This window comes from Bison bison, unplaced genomic scaffold (genome assembly GCF_000754665.1).
Source record: "Bison bison bison isolate TAMUID 2011002044 unplaced genomic scaffold, Bison_UMD1.0 scf7180017864331, whole genome shotgun sequence".
Lineage (NCBI taxonomy): Eukaryota > Metazoa > Chordata > Mammalia > Artiodactyla > Bovidae > Bison > Bison bison.
The window spans coordinates 4,212,718-4,227,150 of record NW_011494903.1 but is presented as its reverse complement, the minus strand read 5'-3'; the positions used below and the strand labels follow the sequence as shown (position 1 = coordinate 4,227,150).

The window sequence follows — 14,433 nt, the reverse complement described above, 5'->3', positions numbered from 1 at the left end:
GAAAACTGACCTTTTCCAGTCCTGTGGCCACTGCTGAGTTTTCCAAATTTGCTGGCATATTGAGTGCGGCACTTTCACAGCATCATCTTTTAGGATTTGAAAAAGCTCAACTGGAATTCCATCACCTCCACTAGCTTTGTTCGTAGTGATACTTCTAAGGCCCACTTCACATTCCTAAGGACTCCACTCCAATTCCTAAGGACTTCACATTCCAGGATGTCTTACTCTAGGTGAGTGATCACACCATCGTGATTATCTGGGTCGTGAAGATCTTTTTTGTATAGGTCTTCTGTGTATTCTTCCCACCTCTTGTTAATATCTTCTGCTTCTGTTAGGTCCATGCCATTTCTGTCCTTTATCGAGCCCATCTTTGCATGAAATGTTCCCTTGGTATCTCTAATTTTCTTTAAGAGATCTCTAGTCTTTCCCATTCTATTATTTTCCTCTATTTATTTGCATTGATCGCTGAGGAAGGCTTTCTTATTTCTCCTTGCTATTCTTTGGAATGCCACATTCAAATGGCTGTATCTTTCCTTTTCTCCTTTGCTTTTCGCTTCTCTTCTTTTCACAGCTATTTGTAAGGCCTCCTCAGACAGCCATTTTGCTTTTTTGCATTTCTTTTTCTTGGATATGGTCTTGCTCCCTGTCTCCTGTACAATGTCACAAACCTCTGTCCACAGTTCATCGGCGCTCTGTCTATCAGATCTAGTCCCTTAAATCTATTTCTCACTTCCACTGTATAATCAGAAGGGATTTGATTTAGGTCATACCTGAATGGTCTAGTGGTTTTCCCCAGTTTCTTCAATTTAAGTCTGAATTTGGCAATAAGGAATTCATCATCTGAGCCACAGTCAGCTCCCGGTCTTGTTTTTGCTGACTGTATAGAGCTTCTCCATCTTTGGCTGCAAAGAATATAATCAATCTGATTTTGGTGTTGACTATCTGGTGATGTCCATGTGTAGAGTCTTCTCTTGTGTTATTGGAAGAGGGTGTTTGCTATGACCAGTGTGTTCTCTTGGCAAAACTCTATTAGCCTTTGCCTTGCTTCATTCTGTACTCCAAGGCCAAATTTGTCTGTTATTCCAGGTGTTTCTTGACTTTTACTTTGGTATTCCAGTCCCCAAAATGAAAAGGATGTCTTTTTTGGGGTGTTAGTTCTAAAAGGTCTTGTAGGTCTTCATAGAACTGTTTAACTTCAGCTTCTTCAGTGTTACTAGTCGGGGCATAGACTTGGATTACTGTGATATTGAATGGTTTGCCTTGGAAACAAACAGAGATCATTCTGTCGTTCTTGAGAATCTCTGTGGTAACAAGGGCCTAAAATATTAATGGCTTACAACATCAAAGGTTGACTTTTTATGCATTTACATATCCATCACAGAACACTCCAGAACTCACGGCTATTGGAACCATCTTTCTCTGGGACATAGCTGGTCCTCTAATGGAGGGTAAAGGGAATAGGGGGACCTCAGGCTGGCTCTTAAAGTCTCTGCTCAGAAGTGATACATGTTACTTGCAGCCATATTCCATTGACCAAAGCAGGTCACATCACTGTTCTTGTGTTCAGTGGAGTAGGGAAGGATAATCCTATAGAAAAGGATACTAAAGGGAAGAGCAGCAAACATTTTGAATGTAAATGTAATCTACTGCATAGGAAATTCAACAAGAAGATTATGTGCTCTTGAAAAACATGGGGGAGCCTATGGTCAGATAAGTTTGGGGACTGTTGCTTACTCTAGCCACTTCTGGAGCTGCACAATGTAACCCAGCATATTAAAGGCTCTCAAAAGTCCTGCAATAGAAAACAACTAATATTATTAACCCCTAGTTTCCAAGCTTTGTTTCCATGGTGTTTTCAAACATCATCTCAACACATGTCAACAATTTGACATTGGAAAAAGACATCATTTGTGCTGTAGACAAAATAATATTTTCTTCTTCTATGACTGCAAAGCAGGCATGTGGGATGTTCCTAGTAGAATATTGCATAATAAATTTCGTGTAGCTTCAAGCTATTCATGTGTTTTAAAAAATTCTGATATTCTACTAAGTCATCAGAAAAGCCTGGGGAACTCTATGCAAATATCTGTCTTGTTATTCTAACTAGTTAAAGTCTGTTGAAATTTAGTAGCATTATTAGAGAGCACTTAAGAAGTAAATCTAATAAACCCGGTTCTTCCAGGTATGATGAGAGTATTCCAGAAAAGATTTTACTTTAAAATCTTCCTCATTACCATGTTTGGGATTAGGCAATTCCTGTAAATTGAAGCAATGCACTTTTTCCCCCCATTTATGGGAACTTGTCATTTTACAAGTTGATCAGCAGTTCTGTAGTTACAAATAAACACAAAAGTACTCAAATCTATCAGCATCATGATGGGGGAGGTCATTTCCTACTTTTTCTCTACCTCCACCCAACACATCCTTGTATCCCTGCTGGGATGCTGGTGATGCACAGTGTTTTTGCTGCTGTGTAAGTGGAGGGTGTTGTTTCTCAAGTTACTATGTGGCTAGAGCATTCCACAAACAGAGGTGGTGTGGTCATTGCCCAATTTTTCCCCGGTTAAGTCACTGGTGGTGAACACCATTTTTGAAAACCCATGCTCTGTTCTCTGATGCTGTCCTCTGCTCTATCATTGCCTCTCAGTCTTTCCCTGGCTCCTCTTCCTGATCTATTCATCACATAATGGAGTTCTTCTGATTAGTCCCTTGACCTTTTCTCAACTCACTCTGCATATGCCTGCCAATGTGAATGAGTCCACTTTCTAGGCTTGGGCCCCACCTAGATCTATCTCCAGCTTGCTCCTGAGGTTTAGTGTGTGTGTGTATGTGTGTGTGTTAGTTTCTCAGTCGTGTCTGATTCTTTGCAATCCATGGACTATACTCACCAGGCTCCTCTGTCCATGGAATTCTCCAAGCAAGAATACTGGAGTGGGTTGCTATTTCCTCCTCTAGAGGATCTTCCTGACCCAGGGATTGAACCTGGGTCTCCTACATTGGCAGGCAGGTTCTTTGCCATCTGAACGACTGGAGATACCTCCCTCCCTGAGCTTTGGTATCATATTCTAATTGCCAAGAGATGGTCTCCACTTGGTGCTGGATATCTGACTCAAAGTGAATGTATCCCAAACAAAACTCTTCATTTTCCTCCCAAACTTGTAATATTCTGTTTCCCATTCATTGTTTTACCACTTATTTAGTCTCCTGATTAAGAATGGGACATTATCTCTGACCCCTCCATTTCTTCTACCCAAGACTCCAACTCATGCCCATATTCCATGCAATAACAGAAGTATGAGACTTGAGACTTCCTCTCTATCTCCATGTACTGTCTTGATTCAGATGCCGATTCCATCTGCTTGGATACTGAGAGTGTGGAATTGTGGTGAAAAGTATGGGTTCTGGCATCCAGACAGCTTGGGATGGAATTCTGACTCTAACCACTTCTTATAGACTGATGAAGCCAAGTTATTTAACCTCCCTGGGCTTGAGTTTCCTCTTCTACAAAGAAGGATCATTACGTCATGCTGTGCTCAGCCTCTCAGTCATGTCTGACTCTTTGTGACCTCATGGACTATAAATCGCTAGGCTCCTCTGTCCATGGAATTTTCTAGGCAAGAATACTAGATCAGTTGCCATTTCCTACTCCAGGGGATCTTCCCTACTCAGGGATCAAACCTGCATCTCCTGCATCAGCAGGCAGATTCTTTACCACTGTGCCACTGGGAAGCATAAGGATCCTTCTAGTCACTAAATGGGGCTGTTGTGAGGATTACTTTGGTAAATATATATGCAATGTCTAGCACATTATAAATGCACATTGGGTGTTAGTTACTAGTATCATAACAACATCTTGGCTCATTTCACTGGTACTAGTGTTTTTCCGTTCTCATTAGAATCACCTTCCTAAGAGATAAATCTTATCATGTCACTCCTTACCTTCTACTGACTTTCTACCATTTAAAAGATAAAGTTAACTTTCCTAGCAGGACATGTAAGACCCTTCAAAAATCTCTTCCTAACTGCCCTTTCGGGTTTATTTCTGGCCACATGAGGCTTTAAATACCGGGTCAGCGCTAAACTTCTCACCATTTCCCAGACACTCTATATCCACTGATTGGAGAAGGCAATGGCACCCCATTTCAGTACTCTTGCCTGGAAAATCCCATGGACGGAAGAGCCTGGTAGGCTGCTGTCCATGGGGTCGCTAAGAGGCGGACACGACTGAGCGACTTCACTTTCACTTTCATGCATTGGAGAAGGAAATGGCAACCCACTCCAGTGTTCTTGCCTGGAGAATCCCAGGGACGGGGGAGCCTGGTGGGCTGCCGTCTATGGGGTTGCACAGAGTTGGACACGACTGAAGCGACTTAGCAGCAGCAGCTATATCCACTGATACTTCGGCACCTTTGCATGAACTACTTCCATGCTTGTCAGCTTTCCTAAGTTGTGCTGCTTTAACAACCATCCCCAGGTCTCAGTGGTTTTCAACAACATAAGTTTACTTCTTACTTAAATTATAGGCTGTCTGCAGGGCAGCTTCAACTCTACTCCAGAAGTCTCCTTTACTCCGAGATCTACACTGAATAAGCAGTCCCTTTCTGCAAATGGCTCTTCATGTGGCAGAGGGGAAAGAGTGACCTTGGAATGTTATGATAGATCTTAAAGGTTTTGTTCAGAAATGGCACAAAACACTTCTATGTAGATTTGATTGGCCAAAGAAAGTAAATTGGCTAAGCCTGACTTTAATTAGGGTGGGGAGATACAACCTCTCCTGTCCCTACATATCTCTCCCTATATTAGGAAGAAGAAATTAACAGAAGCAATAATATAGTCTCCCATCATTCCCTATATTTGAAACACCCTCACATGTCCCTGCTTTCCCCATTTTTCAAAATCTTCTAAGCCTTCTTATCACTTCCCTTATGGAATTTTTCTGTTGGCACCAGACAGCTCATTTCTCATCATTCTTTCAGGACTCCAGCCCCATTTTTAATAAAGTGCTTGTCAAGCTGTTATTAAAAGTATGTGTTTACATCCCCTTTTCTCTCATGGGCAAAGGCTACAACTTCTCGATTTCTCTATCCCTGGCTCTAAGCATCCTAGGGCTCAGAACATGTCAACAGAATGAATGAATGAGACAGTTTGTTGCTTGGCCATTTATAGGCAAGGTTGGTTAAGCTTTTCTGCTAATACTCAGTGGGAGGTGGCCAAGTAACTAAGTAACTCCTTTATGCAGGCAGAAAGGAGACTTAAAGACCAGTGAAAAACACATGTGCTTTTTTCCCTCCATGCCCACCAAATATTATGTCATTTTCTTATTTTGCCCTTAGTCCATGGCTGTGTACCAAGACAAAATGCTTTGGAAATATACTATCTGTGCATGTAGCCTTGGGAATTTATATACATGCCATATTCAAAAGAAAGCAGATGGTGCCTATATAGTTTGTTAAAACTTTGCTTCAAATACAATTATCTACTGAAAAGACTGTACCAGTAAAATTGTCTTGATGAACTATCAATAAGTCTTATCTTCGGCAGCTTTTTGGGAAGATACTAAATCAAATTGACAAAGTATTCAGTTTTACCTCCTAAGTATTGCAGACTCATTCTCTGTCATCTCTCTCCTCTGGCACCGTCTTAGTTCAGGTTCTTATCACTTCTTGCACACATGCGTGCTAAGTTGCTTCAGTCATGTCTGACTCTTTGCAACCCTATGGACTATATATAGCCCATCAGGCTCCTCTGTCTATGGGATTCTCCAAGCAAGAACACTGGAGTGGGTTGCCATTTCCCCTTCCAGGGAATCTTCCCAGCCCAGGGATTGAACTGGCATCTTGTATGTCTCCTGCATCGACAGGCAGGTTCTTTACCACTGAGCCACCTGGGAAGCCCTCGTCACTCCTTACCTGCACTTTTACTACAAACTCCTTCTTGGTTTCTCTCTGCCCAGAATACCCTCCTCTAATCAAGCATGACTTAATTGATGAAGGATGCATTTTCGTTAGGCATCACCTTCCTTCTACACTCTCTCCAATGCCCTCTCTTTCAGTTCAGTTTAGTTCAGTTGCTCAGTCATGTCTGACTCTTTGTGATCCCATGAACCGCAGCACGCCAGGCCTCCCTGTCCATCACCAACTCCCAGAATTTACCCAAACTCATGTCCATTGAGTTGGTGATGCCATCCAACCATCTCATCCTCTGCCGTCCCTTTCTCTTCCTGCCCTCAATCTTTCCCAGCATTAGGGTCTTTTCAAATGAGTCAGCCCTTCGCATGAGGTGGCCAAAGTATTGGAGTTTCAGCTTCAACATCAGCCCTCTGTTTACATGTCCTCCAATAGGGTTAAGTCTTCTCCCTGTATATCTTTTTATCATCATGTTTCATCACATCACATTGTACTTGTTTGTTTATATGTCTGTTTCCTCTTAATGGAATAAGAGTTTTCTGAGAGTAAGTATTGTGGTATAAGATTCATCTCTTAATCAGAGCAAAGTGCCTTTGAACACACATAACGTGCTCAATTAATGTTTGGTACATTGAGGTCCTGTTGAACTGAAGGCAAAAATTACAGCTTACACATTTTGTGCTAAATAATACAGTACAATTGAAAGGAGATTTTGATCTGGGCTTTTAATGTGTGATTTTCATGATTCATGAAGAATGCAGTGCTTATGTTTTGATTTAATTTATATGAATTTTAACCTTTATATATAAGCTCTCTGCAAAACTTTTTGGAAATGAACTAATTCTCATGTGAATTTTAGTAGACTAAGAAAAAAGTCTATAAAAATTACCCTTCATAAAACCTTGTATGGTTAAAGAAAATTTAGAAGATACAATGCCTCTTTATTATCCTTGCCACTGAAAACAAAAATGAAATTTTTACTGAGATATAAAAACTAAAGACAGAAAGAGAATTTAAGTTATGTGTGCCTTAGAAAAACAGTATGACATGCTAATTTGGCCAAATCTCTTGAAAGAAAAGAAGCCAAGTGCAAATTACGTTTATCTAATTTAGCTCGAGAATGAAATTTTCAGTTTTGGTAACTCTAACACATGTTATGTAAGAGATCATGAGTACAAGAGGGAGAGGAAAAAAAGGCGAAAGAAGTTGTAATTAAAGGAAATCTTCCCAGAACCCTGGATTGCACCAGGAACGTGGCCAGAATAAGCAAGGCTACTGACTTCTGCCAGGGTCATGTTTAGAGGTTACTTTATCATAGCCCTTGCTCGAAAAACATAATTTGAGCAAAGAAGGGTTCCCAATGTTCAGTGATCTCCATGTGCTTCCCATTAGGGTCGGAAGAAGAAATGCTGTGGTGTCTTCCACAAACGGAATGGAATGGGAGTTTTCAGATCTCTTTCCGACTTGGCAAGAGATGCCAGTCTGGACATCAGGAAGGCCCGGCTATTTCTAGAGTTCAGGGGCACACAGCCATAGCGACACCTAGGAACCGCTGCAAATAGTTACTTACTTACTCCTCTTCCAGACAGGAAAGCATCTAGTTCAACTCAGAATCGCTGTCTACCTTAATCTAAACAACAGTATGATTTTTGAAGTCTAAGTTAAGAGCAAAATATTATTAGTGATTTCCTTTGCTAGCTAAGCTCAGATTTGGAAGCTTCCTGAAATGGCCTGTCAAATCTTCACTCACTCACCCACTCCCTACCAAGAGAGAAGGACAGATCACATAGACCAACTAAAACCTTTTCCTACCTCCAATCAGCAACCAGGATAGTGTGAAGGCCAAGCCAAGGGAAGCACCATGGTCAGCTGCTTATCCAATATCCACTTCCCCCTTTTTCCTCACTTAACACTAAGTGTTAAGTGTCCAGCTAAGTATTCTCTTTTCCAGCCAATAAAACACAAGGAGATGTTTGCCTGGGAGTTCTGATAAAGCCTTTGCCTTCCTGTTAGAAGGAGATAGGGATAACATTCTCTTCCTGCTTTCATAGCACATGTGATGTCAACTACAGCAAACATCTTGGAACATCTTGAAACATGAGGCTCTAAGGATAACAGAGCAGAAAGATAGAATGACCTGGGTCTCTCATGGCATTATGAACTATAAACAACTCTAGCAATCACTTAACTCTGGATTTTTGTAATGAGTGAATCCCCTATTCACTGAAGCTACATGGCTTGGGTTTTCTGTTATTTGCAGTCTAAGACATCCCTAACTTTATATACCAAGTTTATCAACAGAAGCGAAATTAAGGATTCTCAGGGGAAAGCCAGTCTCAGGCTATTAGCAGTAGAGAGATAACAGTTTAGAAGAGGTAGAAGCTAGTCGGATTTTTCTCCCCATTTCCAAATGTCCCTTCATTTCGCCTGCAACATCCTCATGAAATTTGGACCAGTCATCTTGCTCGTGCTTAGTTGCTCAGTGGTGTCTAACTCTGCAACCTATGGACTGAGGCCCATCAGGCTCCTCTGTCCATGGGTTTTTCCAGGAAATAATTCTGGAGTAGGTTGCCCTTTCCTCCTCCAGGAAATCTCCCTGACCCAGGGAGGGAACCCACGTCTCCTGCATCTCCTGCGTGGGCAGGTGGATTCTTGACTACTGAGCCACCTGGGAAGCCCCAGACCAGTCATAGAAGATGGAATTAAAAGTTCCCATTTTAAAATATCAGTCCTGATATATGATGTACCAATATTATGACTTCATTGCTTTGAATCATAAAGTTTCTTCCAGTACTAAGAATCATTAGCATCTATCCTGCCCTTTTAGATTTCAGCAGAGTTTGTAACTTAAGAGGCTTAGTTGATTGAAAAGAATAGAAGTCTTACACTTATTTATAATTTTAAATAAAAGAAGACAATTCCAGTGGGAGGTACAGTTTTAACCTTTTATTACTCAAGTTTAAGATTCAGGTATAAGACTTTCATGTGGATTCTATAATTATCTTTTGCAAATTATGTTTTTATATGATATTCATTGCCATCATTTTCCAAGTGCTAACATGTAGGTTTCTATAGGCATAGATCATATTCTGTATTTTTTTTATTAAAAAAAAAACTGGTAACATCTGGTTGACGGACTGGGTTATGGATGTGTGCACCTGGAGTACAGCCAGGCCCATGCAAACATACAATTACACTGGATCCATCACATCAAAGCCATTTTCTATCCTGGCTCCAATTTTGGTTTGGCACATTGTTTCATCTTGTTCTGCTCCAAAACTCTGCAATAGTATTGAAAAGAATGGATAGAAATGGGCATCTTGCTAATCTTTTAGCTCTCCCAATTGGAGAGGTGCCCACCAAAAAATTTAGAAATGAAACAAATTCATCACTTAAACATTTCTATTAATGATAATAGCCACCATTGGCTGAGATATTTACCAGGTGCTGAGAGAGGTTCTGAACTCTGTGCAGACATCTGGCCCTCACACGTCTGGGAGGAGATCTCAGTCTTCCGATACAAAGTCCTTCACGCATCCAGTCAGTGCGTGTTACAAGCAGCCTCTGGGCTGGACTCTGGGACTGCAGTAGAGAAAAAGGCAAACCTGCCACTCCCCACTCCATGCTGGGCACCACTTTCTGCATATACACAGATGTCTCACGCAGTCTAATGGAGGGCTGGGGGAAGAAATATCCCAATGCAACAAGAGGGAAGAAAGAGGGAAACTAGGAGCACAATGTCAAGCCCTAACTTAGAGGGGGACAGGAGGTAAAATCTTACTGAGAAAATGATGTTTAAACCTAGACATTCAGGGTTACTCACTTAATGGGAGAAGAGGTACTGGCACTCGGGATAAACTACTTCCAGGCAGACGAGACAAGACATGGTTGGATAACACGGGGTCAAGAAAGGGCCAGAGAGCACTTCTGGGGGACTGAAAAGGGGCACTGCTGGGGGAGCTAAGAGAACCAGGGATAGATGTGAGAGGGACACTACTTTGTGGGAGCACGCTTGGGACTTTATCCTAAAGACAAGGTGAAGCCATCTAGAGTGGTAGTTGTCACAGTTCTGTGTGAGTGTGAATGTGTGTGTGTGGAGGGGGGAGTAAAGACCATGGGGTGAATAGGGAGAAGAATAATCAGATTTAAATGCAGATTCAGAGAATTCCCACCTTTGTCCAAAGTCACTCCAAAGCTAGAATCTGATCTCAGTGTGCTTGATTCCCACCCTTTGCTCTTTACCCGTCATTATCTACCATCTTCTAACTTTACCAGCTCTCTGCTAGGCAGGGTGTGTGCATGCTCAGTTGCTCAGTCTTGTTCAACCCTTTGTGACCCCATGGACTGTAGCCTGCCAGGCTCTACTGTCCATGGGGTTCTCCAGGCAAGAATACTGAAGTGGGTAGCCATTCCCTTTTCCAGGGGATCGTCCCCACTCAGGGATGGAACCCTTGTATTGTAGGCAGATTCTTTACCATTTGAGCCACTAGGAAAGCCAAAGCATGATATTGAGACTCTCCAATTAGTCCCCTTGGCTTTAAGTATTTTTAACCAAACTTATTGTTATAAAAGCCCCATAAAAGTCATTACTTCATAGAAAAAAAAAATGGATTTTCAATTCTTGCTAAATCCCAAAGTACATTTTTAACTTTCCATTTTTTTTTTTCTTTTAGGTTAGAAGTTGTATCCACTTAGAATTGTTAGTAGGACATATGATTTTTCTCAGACAAATAAGGAATAAAATATAAAATTCAGAGGTAATATTTGCTTAGGTCTTTGAGTACCTTTTTAAAAAGGCCTTAGATCCCTGAGGATTAATCAAGCACCTCTCAGATTTTGTCTTTCAAAGCTCAAGAAAGGAATGGCTTCTAATAGGATAAAAGGTATATTAAGATCTGAACTGGGGAACTTGCCTGAATGTTTTTCTTTAGAACTAGGTTTGCTTTGGCAAACTTTGTAAAATCCTCCAAGCTTTTCACTTTGTTTTCCAGATCATTTACCCAGTCTAAACCATCTGTCTCTAGGTTAGCAACGTTTTTATATACTCTCTTAGAATTAAATGGATCAGATTATGCACATATTTCTTAGTATTAATTTAAACTGAGGAGATCTATGATACTACTGTCATTTATCACAATTATATTCTTTAGAATACTGCCTTCTTAAAGTGTCGAGCTAACCCCTCCCCCATTTTTTTACAAGTAGCTATGGATCTTGCTAGATCATGTTTAAACCTGAACTAGTAATGCATAGTGTTATACTTCAAAGAACCACAGATCTTAAAGTGCATGCTCCTTAATCATAAAAAACAATAAAATGGATCAAAATGATTTTGCTTATTAAAAATAATTAGATTTTTAACAACAGTCAGTTCTCAAATAAGTGACATTGAATCCCACTTTGTATGGGAAAAAGCTTGTTCTTGAAATGCTATAAAATTCAAAACTGGTGTCATTAAATCTAGCACATTAGGGGAGAGGGTAAGGATAAGATTTGATTGCCTTATTTGATTAAAGAACACTATGTAGAAAATATCGGAATGAAATTACAACATGAGTCAAATCTTACTTACGAATTGCAAAAGAGGTCAGAAGGCAAAAAGAAAGCGTGTGTGCATGTGTGCGTGTGTTTGTGTCCTTCCCCGCCCCTCCTTTGTCCTCAGGCAGGATGTAGCCCCACCATTTAAAAGCGGGGTCCCTAGGGAAAGGAAAAAGCCCTTAGCTAAATCTTCCAGATCAACGTGGAAACTCAGAGTGACTACGGTGGGGGTGGTAAAATTTGTTCTTTTCACAATTTAGAAACTCTCTTCTCTTAATTAGAACTAGGTCTTTTGCATGTTTTTTTCTCATTTAATTTTCAAAAGCCCAGAGGTGGATCACATATTGATTAGTACCGTCTGATATTATTCTGAGACATATTCCAGCCAGTAACTTACCTTCTGGATGATTAAGTGACAAGATCTAGAATTAGTTTCAAGTATTGTTTCTTATTTTCCCTTTCTGTCCTAAATACAAAGAGACAGAATTTTATCGCTTACCTTCTGGCAATAAATTATTTCCATGAGAGAACAGATTGCTAAAAAGGATCCTTTAACTCTGATGGGTAGAGACAGATCCTGTAGGGGAGGCTGATTTGCAAACTGGGGACTTTCTGGGACGATTGGTCAAATAGAGATGAAAGGAGGGTATTGGAGGTCAGAGAGGAATGATGTAATATAGGGAGGTGAATTATTTTGTAACTTTTCCTTGGACCCTAAAGACCCATGTACCATTGTGAACAGCATTTTGGTGTTTCTTTGACATGATGTCTCCACCCTTGCGCCAGGCATAGCATAAAAAGGGAAAGCAGCCATCCTATTATAGTAATACACATAACTGGGGACCATGTAACTCCTACTTCAAAGGGGAAAAACACTTTCAATAATGATAGCAAATAGGAAGAAGAAATGTCATTTATGAAGTACTTATTACACATCAACTGTCATCATCATTAAAAATTATTAACATTTATTGGGTTTTATGTACCAGACACTGTTCTAAGATCTTTGCATATATCATCTCACTTAATTTCCATGATTACTCAATCAAGTAGATACCATCACTATCTTCCTTTAGAGAAGAAGAAACAAAGACACAGGCAGGAAAGCTACTTGTCCAAGAACCCAGGAGCCAAGCCCAGGGATCTGACTGCAGGGACGCTAGATGATTTACATGTTTCGTTCAAAAGATTTGTGTTGACTCCATCTCCCATGCCAGACTCTGAGCAAAGCTGACACAATCCCTCCTCTCTTGGAACTTACATTTTAGCAGGGAGAGACAGTAGGCAAGTGATATCAACAAATGGGTCACTGCAATGGCGCTGAAGCCTCTGAAGGGTTTATGCAGTGCTATGCCCTGGTCTCCTGTAGTCATCACGACGCTGCTCTTCCTATTCTTCACCGCAGAAGCAAGGTTTAGGGAGAGAAAGAAAACATACTTGAGTACTTGGCTGAGGACACTTCACTCAAACTCTCCCAAGTTAGGAATCAATGATTTTACTCAGGGGTATGTCACATTTAGTGGCCATTTGCAAATCATTTAACTTGGAATCCTAAATGGTAATTACATGCACATTAAGAGTTCCAGAACATGAGTTTTACTTTAGCACAACTCACCCTATTTTTAAATGCAGAGACTTCCTACTGCTTATACAACAGAGACCAGGCATTTAACTGACCACTCACATGGGCATACAGGCAAGGCAGACTCAGCCAGGGAGGCCGCGCTTATACTGCAACTTTTCATCTGTTTTGTGGAATGTAGGCTTTGGATGAAAGACTGTGTTTATCTCTGTCCAAAGCACTGGAAATAAAAGGTCTGTGCAGATGTTTTAAGGACACCATATAGACTATTCACAAACTTTTGTGGTCAGTTGAGCCACTAGAGTCAGGACCAATGACTCACTCTGAACTGGGTTCCGTTGGTTCTTAAAATATTATTTCAGTCTTGTCCTTAGCAAAGTTAATGTGTTCATCATTGACACTGCTAGTTGGGGAAGCGGGTGGTGGGGGTGAGATTGTGTGAAATATTCCATGTGATCACAGCCTGTTTCCAGTGCCCTAGTCATTCCCAGGCTACTGTGGACCCAAGGAACATCTTAATGTGGGAGGCAGGTCAAACCAGAGCCTCTGGTCCAGCCCCTTCATTCTATGAAGGAGAAAGCTGAGCCTCCAGTATGACCAAGGTCATGGGCCTCCTGGTGGCACAGAAAGCCAGCCTCCTGAGAACCCCCAGCCACAACTCCTGACTCAGACCGTGCTGACTCCAAGATGAAACTCTTAATTCCCTTTATTTTCTTTGATGTTATTGTTTCTTCTCTTCCTCCCCTTTCAACCCTTCAAAGTTGTGACACAATCTTCTAAAATGGCATGTATTAGCCCACTTTCAATGGCTTATAGTGACTGCCAAATAAAGCATGAGTTATGTAATTCTACTCTGTCTTCTAGGGGTATGGAGTCTTGAACAGAAAACATTTAACAGAGAGAGACATAAAAAGGCATAGACAAGGAATGTGGGAGAGCCTCATACATTAAGTACATTTTATAAGACATCTTAATGTTCTGGGTAAGAAAAGAATATATTTGATGGTGATAAATGTCGCCGATGTGAGAGCTATGTATTGTAGTGATGAACGGGGTCAGGCAGAATTCAATTACTTTTCTAATTTGCCAGGGAGGATTCAAGAGGACAGGGAGGATTCAAGTATGAAGAAGGGGAGATTCTGAATGCTATCAGGATGGGTGATCTGGCTGATGCAAAAACTTCAATCTGTGCTGTCCAGTACAGTAGCTATTGGCCACATGGGCTATGTAAGTTGAAATTATTAACATTAAATAGAATGAAAAAATTGCATTAGCCACATTCCAAGTGCTCGATAAGTAACATGAGACTAGTGGCTGCTGTATTGGGTGGCAGAGATGTAGAGCATTTTCATCACTGCCGAAAGGTCTCTGGGACAATACTGACACAGAAGATGCGTCGTAGAAGGG

The 14,433-nt window shown here is 40.9% G+C and overlaps 1 protein-coding gene and 1 long non-coding RNA gene across 2 annotated transcripts in view; both read right to left on the bottom strand.

The window, feature by feature from the left end:
• LIFR (leukemia inhibitory factor receptor alpha) overlaps window positions 1–7,739 on the bottom strand; it is a 110,810-nt gene extending 103,071 nt beyond the window's left edge. The window contains exon 1 of the mRNA XM_010853752.1: window positions 7,719–7,739. The gene's annotated coding sequence lies outside the window, so the exon portion shown is untranslated. The remainder of the gene's footprint in view (window positions 1–7,718) is intronic.
• A 960-nt stretch (window positions 7,740–8,699) lies between these two features.
• LOC104998540 overlaps window positions 8,700–14,433 on the bottom strand; it is a 33,207-nt gene continuing 27,473 nt past the window's right edge. Inside the window, exons 4-6 of the long non-coding RNA XR_826479.1 lie at window positions 12,706–12,838; window positions 9,348–9,488; window positions 8,700–9,187 (exon numbers count right to left, since the gene is read on the bottom strand). This is a non-coding gene — a long non-coding RNA (uncharacterized LOC104998540). The remainder of the gene's footprint in view (window positions 9,188–9,347; window positions 9,489–12,705; window positions 12,839–14,433) is intronic.